This window comes from Epinephelus lanceolatus, chromosome 18, assembly GCF_041903045.1.
Source record: "Epinephelus lanceolatus isolate andai-2023 chromosome 18, ASM4190304v1, whole genome shotgun sequence".
Taxonomy (NCBI): domain Eukaryota; kingdom Metazoa; phylum Chordata; class Actinopteri; order Perciformes; family Serranidae; genus Epinephelus; species Epinephelus lanceolatus.
This window is the reverse complement of record NC_135751.1, coordinates 2,081,711-2,091,736: the sequence shown is the minus strand read 5'-3', so window position 1 is coordinate 2,091,736 and position 10,026 is coordinate 2,081,711. Positions and strand designations below refer to the sequence as shown.

The following is a 10,026-nucleotide window of genomic DNA, read 5'->3' as shown; positions in this document are numbered from 1 at the left end:
GATGAAAAAATGATCAGGTCGTCAATGAACACTAGGACCTCCTTTAAGTTCATTTCTCCAACACACTTCTCCATCAATCGTTGGAATGTTGATGGCGCATTTGTGATGCCTTGAGGCATCCTTTGGAACTCCCAAAACCCTAGTGGGCAAACAAACGCTGTCTTCTGTTTGTCTGATTCCTCCATTTCGATCTGATAGTACCCTGATTTAAGGTCCAGAACGGAGAACCACTTCGACCCAGCAAGAGCAGAGAATGCCTCTTCAAGTTTTGGGAGAGCATAAGCATCCTTGATTGTCTGAAGGTTTAGCTTTCTGAAGTCTATGCAAAGACGAACAGAACCATCTTTCTTCCTAACAACAACGATAGGGGATGCAAACGGGGACTCAGACTCCCGTATAATCCCTGAATCAAGGAGCTCCTGAAGGTGCTTTCTCACTGCATCCACATCATGAGGGTGTATCGGACGGGGCCTGTACTTAAAAGGGGTTTCATCGCTGAGCTTGATCCGATGTTTGACTTTGTCTGTCCAAAATCCAGGTCATGATGGGAGAAGACTTCTGGCATGGAGTTCAGCATGGTCGTTACACGGTCTTTCCATTCAGAAGGTAAGGGTGAGTCTCCAAAATCAAAACTCAGTGTTGTCGGTTGGGGGGACTCCCTCTGCATGTCAGGTGGGTTTGATTCCTTTACTGTTTGTTCTTTGTGTATCACTCATGCCACAGTATTGATATCTGCCAATATTGTCTTTGATGGAATGACAATATCGTGTTCTGTTTCATTTTTTAACGCAACAGGTACATGGCAAGGCCGCTTCCTTGGCAAGCTGACCAAGATGGCTGAGACCAAGAGGCCGCTGGGCAAGGAGGAGGCTGATGGCTGTTCAACAATAACATACTTCTCAGAATGAGCACTAGAAACATTAACCCTGCCTTCAAGAATGACTGACTGTCCTGCTGGAACAACTTCAGGTGTCTTTGCAACCATCTTTGCGCAGCCAAGACTACTACTGGTAGAGCTCTCCTGACGCATACGGAGGATCTTGAGGACGGCTCTGTAACCATAAGACAATGGCTGGAAAGTGGAGTGGTTTGGGTCATCTTGAAAGTTAGCATAAAGAGCGTCAAGAGTATTGGTGCCAATAAGGACTTGTTCATGAACAGCAGAGCGGAGGTGGGGAATGACTAGGGCTAAAGTGTGGACCTCAATATCAGTCCCTACAAAGTCTTTAGGAAATGTTAAAGAGAGCTCAATATATCCTACGTAGGGGACTGATTGGCCATTGGCACCTTCCACGTCAAGAAGATCACCTAAGGGATGGATGATCAGATCTGAAAGGTGTTGCTCGTAAAAAGATTGGGGTACAGTGGTCACCTGCGAACCTGTATCTAAAAGACAACTAGTGTCTTTCCCTGCAATAGTTACCTGAGCTGTGGTTTTGGTTCCCACAAGGCCACGAGGAAGTTTAATGGGCTTCCTCCTAATTTGAGCCCTCTTCCAGGCATTTTTCTCAATTGCGGGACTAGATTTGTCAGGTGTCACTCCCATATGTCCCTCTATGGGAGCGGACATCAGTTTAAATGAGCCTGATTGCCACGGGAATTAGAGGCCTCCCACATAGCTTGTCTCTCTCTCAGCTGTTTTTTCTTTGCGGCTACGAGGGAAGGATTTGGCTCATTGTCACAAGCTGAGACGACGTGACCATCTTCCCCACACTGAAAGCAGTACCAAGGGCGTGGTATGCCGCTTGTCTTGACAGCGGGGCTCTGCTGACCTGCACCTTTCTTTTTCGCAGGGTGTGCCTCGGCTTTAGCAGTGGAAACAAAAGTTTTTGTTTTCTGTTTGGGCAGTTCGTGTTTTCGGCTCTCGACTGTCATGCTATTAAGCGGAGCACTAATATCTGCCACTTGTTTTTTCAGCATCTCAACTTCAGTGTTATACTCAGAATCAGTTGTGGAATGTGCCATTTGTAGATGAGACATGACACGCTGTTTACTGGCACTATAAGCAGGCTTGGCGCCGCCCAAATGCTGCTTCATACGGCTCATTTTTACCGCCTGTTTATCTTCTTTTGTCCTCAGTAGAAGCAACAGTTCTGCAAAGGAAGGCGGATTCTTCTTTCTTTGTTCAAGCTGGAGGTCGACTATAAAGGAGTTCTCCCAGCAACCACGGCAGAACTGTTTTAAAAGCTGCTGATCAAAGTCATGAGCAGAGACACCACCACGCTGCATAGTCGTGCTCAATGCTACATGCAATCTCTGCAGGAAGGCGGATGGCTTTTCCCCATCATTCTGCAGCGTGCTCATGAACCTGGCATAAAGTTCATCGCCATCTTCAACTGTTCCGTAAGCAGAGTCAAGTAGCTGAAGATAGGCCGCAGGTTTAGCTTGCGGGCCAAGGTGCTTAGTCATCTCAGAAGCAGGAGGGAGGAGACTGTCAAGGATGCGGTGTGCACAGTGCGAGTCAGAAACTGAAGGGTTTTTCATCAGGACTTCAACACTAGTACGCCACGTGTCGTAATCCGCTTCGTTATTAGGACGTGGATACCTCCCTGAAAAAAGCTCGAAGCCTACCTGGAGCAACGAGGTGGGATGGGCTTTCGCTGCTGCGTACAACATGTTCAACCACTACTCGTTGAATGTTGGATGGATTCACATCGATGGTTGCCTGGGTCGTGCTGCCAGTGATAATAGGTGGGATTGGTGACCAGTTCAAGTCGATCAGGTTTTTTGTGGGGATCGAAGAGGTATGAGGCTGGCCTGCATCATGAGGAGGGTTCGAAGCAGTAGGGTCAGGGTTCACAGACAGAGGATGTTGAGTGGAGGAGACACTCACCGGGTCGACTGGTTCTGTTTGAGAGGCTGGGTTCTGCTGAGGAAGGGGTTCTGGCTTAGACTGAGGAGAGGGAGGCACTGTGCTGACTGTAGGCAAAGCAAGACGTGCCAGCTCTTCCTTCAGCATTTGCTCTGCAGAATTTCCACTCAGTCTAGCAATGTCACATAACTGTTCCATGTATGTTCTGGTGGCCCTGCTGCAGGCATCTGATGCGTAAACTCTTGCCAAGCTCTTCACTTCAAACACAGCGTCAGACTGGGTGGGGTTCTGAAGCTCAAGGGGCAACAGAGGCTCTAAAGACTCCACAGCAGTGCTATGTGTGAACTCCACTATGATGTGTCTGTGGAAATCTGATTTGGGGTCATCTATACGTAAGAAACGTTTGATTGAACCATATCTCTGAAGGTAAGTGGATACTTCATCATCACTATCTGTCTCTGTTAACCCACTAACCACAACTGAGCAAGGGATTTCAACTGATTCCCGTGTTACAATTTCCATTTTGCCGTACTTGTTTTCTTTTTTAAAGGTAAGTAAATGGGACACACAAAATAAATCTGATAATTACACACTCAACCGGGGTCTCCTGGCTGGCTCGCCAACTCTGTAACCCTTGTTATAATATAATAAAGCACAGGTAATTAATAAACTGTAATGAGGAATGGACCAGTAACAGAAGAATTTAGATTTGTAAGAGCCCTTGGTATTGAATTCAGAAGACACAAACAACAATGGTTTGAGGTTTTGTGTGTAACTTGTTATTATATAATAATAACACAATGAAAACACAACAATTTATTGTAAACAGTAATTGAAAAATAACAAACTAAAATAATAAAGCCGGCAAAAATAAAACCCTTTTTCCCAGAGTCAGTGTTGGGGCCCTTGTTGCTTTCTTCTATTTTTTTCCTTCTTCACTCAGTGTCAACGTATCAGTGTAAGTGTTTGTCCTACCACACCGTCCGTGCGACAGGAAGATCAGGAGTCCGTCACGATTCTCCAATTCGATACCAGTAGTTCAATGCGGCTCGCCACCCAGCTCACACTGGGAATCCTGAAATCTTGGGATCTGGAACAATCCCTGGAAGCCTCCCACGAATCCAACAGGAAGCGTTGCAATGGATGGTGGAACGTGGATGCAACCTCTTCTAACGACGTCATCCAACAAAACACCTGACCTATGAGCAGGTCAAAGGAAATCCAAGTATATTGTTATATTCAAAATCATGTTCATTTTCTAATTCTTCATGTATTATTATCAACCAATAGCACTCACTTGCATTACTGGCTTAATCATGTTCTCAAAAAGTTTAGTTGTACAACAAAAATCTAGTTCCAGTTCAAGTTCTCATCTGCAGCTGTGAAACCACAAATGCATTCAAAATACTTCTTACAATCATGTTCTAATATTCAATTTACAACATTAACCATTTCAAAATGATAAATTATTATGATTATGTCGATAAACAATCAAAAAAGAGCAGTTTCCAGAAATAAAAAAAAGATCACATAGTGCACCTTTAAGTTGATGAACAAATACATTCAGAACAGTAACTATTGTAGTAATCTTTGAGGTAATATGGCTCAATGTGCTTAATTTTCTCCCCCCTGCACCGGTAACAGTGAGAGATTGCACTAAAAATTAACCTCTTTTATCACCACAATCAGAAATGAACACAATCAGATGAAACGCACCAATATCTTTTTTCTTTCTCAACATATAGTAAACAGTTTAGAAGAACATCCTCCTCTGTAAACATATCATCAATGAACATTTCAATAAATCGCACATGAGACCAAGCAATCATAGCCGCTAAATGGCTACGCCCAAGCTAGTAGGCCGCTAGCATCGCAAAACAGCGTTTCGAGCAATTAGCATCATTAACACTTTTTCCCGTGGCTCTCCGTGCCAATACACATGAGTAACAGCCACTTTAAAACACATTCATATTTAGACATGAGTATCAGCTGCCTTAAAACAGTTTAAAAGAACTTTTTTCACTCACCGCTGAATCACTATGTGCACGGGCTTTACAAAGTTTCACCCCACCAGGTCGGCACAACCACTTTGACTCTCGCGTTGCTCTACATGTAATATTTTTAGATCTTGCAAATGCGTTTGGTTCAGTACCGCACAGCCTCATTTGGAGTGCGTTTGACTACTTCAGAGTGCCACAGGTAGTTGTTAACTTGGTGAAAGCATATTTTCAGGATATTAGGTTGTGTCTAAGTACAGCAGGTTTCACAACAGGTTGGCAGAGGCTAGAAATAGGCAACATGGCAGGGTCTACAATTTCTCCATTAGCATTTACTATGGCAATGGAAGTAATCATCAGGGCTTCTAAGTGGGTGGTAGGTGGGGAGAGACGGCAGAATGGGTTGCATCTTCCACCAGTTAGGGCTTACATGGATGACATGACACTGGTGACCACAACAATGCCATGTACAAAGAGGCTACTAGAGAAGGTAAATAAGAACCTCAAGTGGGCCAGCATGAAAATCAAGCCTAGTAATTCTAGAAGCATCTCAATATGTAGAGGGAAGTTAAGTGATAGGAAGTTTGTCATAGATGATGAGGACATCCCAACAATTAGGGAAAAGTCAGTAAAGAGCTTAGGTAGGTGGTACAATGTAGAGTTGAATGATAAGGAACAGGTGGTGAAATTTAGAAAAGATGTGGCTGAAGGATTGGATAGAATAGATAAATCAGAACTTCCAGGAAAGTTGAAGTTGTGGTGTTTGCAATTTGGGCTATATCCTAGGTTAATGTGGCCATTGTCAGTTTATGAAATTCCAATATCTGTTGTGGAGAGAATGGAAAGGTCGGTTAGCTCCTACATTAGGAAGTGGTTGGGCGCTCCTAGGTGCCTAAGTAGTGTTGCATTGTATGGAAAAGGGATACTTCAGCTGCCAGTATCTAGTTTAACAGAGGAATTTAAATGTACCAAGGTCAGGACAGAGCTCTTGCTATCTGGGAGTAAGGACGTGGTAGTTAGGAGTGTGGTTCCAAATCCAACCAAGGGGAGGAAGTGGAACCCAAGATCGGCAGTTCAGGAGGCAGAGGCAGCTCTTAGACATGCAGAGATTGTAGGTAATGTTCAGTTTGGCCGGGGAGGCCTGGGGCTTGGCTCAGGTAAACCAGTATGGAATACAGCAGGTCTCAAAGATAAAAGAAAGCTGGTTGTAGAACAGATACGCAGACAGGAAGAGATAGTAAGGGGTGCAAAGGTAGTGGCCCAGGCTAAACAGGGACAGTGGTTGAATTGGGAAAGTGTAGAGAAGAGGAAGCTTAGTTGGAGGGACCTGTGGAGTATGGAGGAGAATCGTATTAGATTCCTGGTAGGGGCTACATACGATGTGTTACCAACCCCCCAGAACCTAAAACTGTGGGTAAATGAGGACCCATCATGCCCATTGTGTTCACGTACCGCAACTTTAAAGCATATTTTGTCAGCCTGTAAAGTTAGCTTGTCACAAGGCCGATATACATGGCGACATAATCAGGTGTTGAAATGTTTAGCTGCAGGCATCGAAGGGAAACGAAGACAGGTGAATTCAGAAGGTGTTAAGGATAGGGGCTTAGTAATTCAGTTTGTCCGTGAGGGAGAGAAATACAGAAGGGATAAGTTAGTAAGGAGGCAAGGGTGTGGCCGCCTAGAAGGTGCTTGTGATTGGGAAATGCAAGTAGATTTAGGGGGAAAGCTTGTTGTTCCTCAGGAAATAGTCTGTACCAGGCAGAGGCCTGACTTAGTGTTGTGGTCAGTGAGTCAACAGATAGTTTATTTCATTGAGCTGACAGTTCCTTGGGAAGACTCAGTGGAAGAAGCCTATGAAAGAAAAAAGCTTAGATATGCAGACTTAGGAGCAGAAGCTGAGCAGCGAGGATGGAAGACTAGAATTTGTCCAGTGGAAGTGGGGTGTAGGGGATTCATAGCAAGATCAACTGTCTCAATCCTGGGGGAACTCGGAGTGCGGGGACAGAATTTGAGGAAGACAGTGAGAGAAATGTCAGATGAAGCAATTAAATGCAGTCAGTTTATCTATTACAGAAGAAATAATGTCAGCTGGGGGCCAGCAGGGGGAACTACTAAGCAGGGCACATAACTCCTTGAGATCAGGTGGAGAGATCCACTTCCTGTCAGGAGAAATCCAGGAAGAGGAAGTATTTAAGTGTGGGAGTGGCCTATTGGAATCCATTTTGTTTGAGGCCATGCGGCAAGGTGAGTGTGCTTGCTGATCCTGTAAGTCCAGTTAGCTCCTTTAACTTTAGCTTATATTGTAGTTATGCTATGTAGTGTGTGAAATAGAGTATGGTGAATGTGACAGGAAAGCTAGTATCAGCATTGCTTCTGCCTGGAGCTCGCATGTATGGAGCCTGGGTTTGGTTGAAGATGGCAGTGCTGTTTGGGCTGAGAAAGCCATGTGTAAGTAAGAAGGAAATCCAGGAAGAGGAAGGTTATTTAAGTGTGGGAGTGGCCTATTTGAATCCATTTTGTTTGAGACCATGCTGCAAAGTGAGTGTGTTTGCTGATCCTGTGAGTTCATGTATCTCCTTTAACTTTAGCTTACATTGTAGTTATGCTATGTAGCGTGTGAAATAGAGTATGGTGAATGTGCTAGTAAAGGTAGTATCAGCATTGCTTCTGCCTGGAGCTCGCATAAACGGAGCCTGGGCTTGGTTGAAGGTGGCAGTGCTGTTTGGGCTGAGATCACTGTCCAGCCTCCTGGAGGTGTCATTGTTGTGAGGGCTCGTCCTGGGGAGGTAGACTGTACAGCCTAACCCGGCGGGGGAGTGTGATAGCCTAACAAGGCTTCCTTCCCTGGGTCTACCTCCTCGGTGGTAGTATAGGTAAGGTAAAGGAGGTTGTTCGGTTAGTGTGGGGAGCAGTGAGACCTGGCATTAGGGGAGTGTCTCTGGGACGCCAGAGATCACTGTCTAGCCTCCTGGAGGTGTCGTGGGACTAACTAGACGAAACACCGGTGAAAGGAGGTTCCCACCCGATGACCCCAAAGACATGTTAGTTATCACTGCTCACGGGTCTGTATAGTTAAGCCTTGCCATAATAGCTTATCGTAGGGCTTAGGAGGATTATTCACTGAGTGGGGATCCCTTTTTTTTTTTTTTTTTTTTTTTATTAGAGCACAAATTTCTTGTGTTTATTTGAATTCAAAGTGAAACGTGAGCATTTACAGCTGTCATACATTATCCAAAGTTAACACAGCTTCATTTAAGATATTTTTCTAGCATCTTACCCGGTAAATCACCACTCATTTCACTAGTTTTCCTTCTCTGAGCTCGCACGAGGCCGCAGCATGAACATGCTCTGAAGCAGGATATCACGACAGGATGTCAGACTACCGAGCTGATCACCTGGGGCTCACACAGCTCGCTGATTGGCTAGGTGGGGAAACCCCGTGCTAGACTGCATTTGGTCATGTACAAAACATTTTTTTCTTCTTTTCTCCATTTTAACACTTCTAAGACACTTTGAACAGTTTTTATGCATATAAATAAACTTCCATGAATTATTTATGTATTTCAAAATAAAATGAATTATTTTACAGATTCTTAGTAACTGCTTAATGAATTGTTCATCCCATAATTAAAATGAATTACGTTACGGGAGAATTTTAACAAAACAAAAGAGAATGTCATTTCAGGACCTGGATTACATATTGTTCCCTTCCATATAGATAACTGCCAAACCAGTCCAATGCTAGTCCTCTGATGCTATAGTGCTGCAGTTTCCTAATTAAGATGTCAATATTGATTGTGTTGAAAGCTTTTGACAAATCCAAAAAAACTCCAACTCCACAGTCACTGCTATCGATTGCGTCATTAATTTTTTCAATGAGATCAAGTATTGCCACACAGGTAGTACTATCCTTCCTGAAGCCATACTGAGATGCAACAATGATATTCAGTTTATTTAAATAATTGTTAAGTCTATTGTAGACAACTCGCTCCAGGATTTTAGAGAGGGTAGGCAAGATGAATATAGAGCAATAATTACTTGGATTGTGTTTTTTTCACCGGATTTGAAGATTGGGAGAACTTTGGCTATTTTTGCTGAATGCGGTACGACTCCAGTGGAAAGGGAGAGATTGACACAGAAAACAAGCGGTTGTACAATTACTTCTATAATGGCTTTTAATATTCTGCTAGAAATCCACCTCTTCTTCGTCTTTAGGCGGATTGCAGCTGTTACTTACAAGGTGAATACCGCCACCCATTGAATTTCACCCATTTTCAGAATTGATAAATGTTACTCATACTGTCTCAGACAGTCTAAAATATAATAAACTTTTTCCCCCCAAAACACTTAATTTATAACAAAAAGGTGTACAACAATTGCCATTCAAGAAAGCACAACATCAAGCCAGGGGTGTTAAAAGTCCATTCATATAAAGTCCTTTCAGATTTCAAAGAAAGTGCATGTCCTTTAAAATACTGAAAATCTATCTTTTTTGGTTCTCTGTATCTTCTAGTAAGGTGCCATACTGCTGGGGTTCAACAATAAATCTGTTAAAGCAGGTTTGGAGTCAGACCATTTCGATTTATGGTTATGAAATTTACCAAGAATGATCAGAAGCTGAATACTATTTGTGGCATTGCTATCCATCCCATAGAACACAAAATGCAACATCACATCAAATACATTAATCCGTATATTAGTGCCAATTTTTCTATCTATCAAGTCTTGCATATATATCCAAAATAAACTTGAATGATCACAGTGAAAGAAACAATTAAATATTGTTTCTTTTTTTTTGGAATATTTTATTTTCAGTTTTATGTAATTACACAAAGAACATATCAACATAACACAAAACAAGGCACAAAAAAAAACAAAAAACAAAAAAAAAAAAACAAGTCCCACCCCACAGAAAAAGCCCCAAAACCCTTGGCAAAAAAAAAAAAAAAGAAAAGAAAAAGAAAGAAAAGGTCAGTGCATAAAGTCAACCAAAAAGATCACATCAAGGACTTGGCACAAGAGACGCAGCCATGTAATCCAAATAAGGCTGCCAAACTTTCAAAAAGGTGTCATAGTGTTTTCTTATATTGTATGTAATTTTCTCCAGGGGAATGCAACTGTTAATCTCCAAAGACCAACTATTGATAGGAAGAGGGGAATCAGATTTCCATGACACTGCAATTCACTTCCTGGCCACACATAGAGCAATTTCCATAA

General features: G+C 42.9%; 1 long non-coding RNA gene across 1 annotated transcript; it reads right to left on the bottom strand.

The window, feature by feature from the left end:
• Positions 1-3,568: 3,568 nt before the first annotated feature.
• LOC144458631 (uncharacterized) lies at positions 3,569-4,913 on the bottom strand. The gene is made up of 2 exons (XR_013488023.1): positions 4,840-4,913; positions 3,569-4,011 (listed from the first exon to the last, which is right to left on the bottom strand). It is a non-coding gene; the product is annotated as an uncharacterized LOC144458631 (long non-coding RNA).
• Between the last annotated feature and the right edge of the window lie 5,113 nt (positions 4,914-10,026).